The following is an 828-nucleotide window of genomic DNA, read 5'->3' as shown; positions in this document are numbered from 1 at the left end:
ATGACTAACCCTATTCATCTATACACACAAGTACAGACGGTTAATGTGTATATTAATTACTTTTGAACATACGATCGAAATAATTACCGTGATAATTGCAGGATATTGAAAGTAATATCTTAAAAAATAGAAATTCAGATCAAGACTGATCATAAACACCAGAAAGATTTAAAAATACTTTAGTCACCGTTAAACATAAGTTTTTATAACCTTACGTTTTCTCTCAATCGATTTCAGACTACAGCTTCGCTAAATCTTATATACGCAATATTTTGTTCTGTGAGAAAGGAAAATACTAATAATGTTTTTAATTAGTTTTTTTTTTCTTTATACAGACACGATTTATATAAAAATACACTGGCGTTAGAACATACAGTAAAAACAGGGTCAGCCTTGGATGAGATAGATTTTTGAAAATAGTGGATTTGATAGAAAATATACATCGCAATTTCTAAAAATGATTTATGAAAATTATACTACCTGTCTCGTTATTTTATGTATACAATATTTAAGAAAAATCTTCATCAAGTATGACTTTCGAATGCCAATGTTACCCAAATATTCATTTAGGTTACGTTTTCTTTTGTGTAGTTTATAGGGTAGCCTATAATAAACACAAATAAATATAAACCTGTGTCTGCGTTTCCTCGTGTGTGTGTGTGTGAAACAGTAATGACAACAATAAAATGAAGTAATATTGTTAACTCTGTTTACTAAATAGTAATCAAAGTAGGCAAAGACATTATTTAATTTCAGATTGATACATCTACTCATAAATCATCAATATCGTAGCTCTCTATTTATATTTATAAATAAATAAATAACTGA

This window comes from Penaeus monodon, chromosome 20, assembly GCF_015228065.2.
Source record: "Penaeus monodon isolate SGIC_2016 chromosome 20, NSTDA_Pmon_1, whole genome shotgun sequence".
In the NCBI taxonomy this organism is placed as follows: Eukaryota; Metazoa; Arthropoda; class Malacostraca; order Decapoda; family Penaeidae; genus Penaeus; species Penaeus monodon.
The sequence above is the reverse complement of the archived record's forward strand: the minus strand, read 5'-3'. Positions refer to the sequence as shown.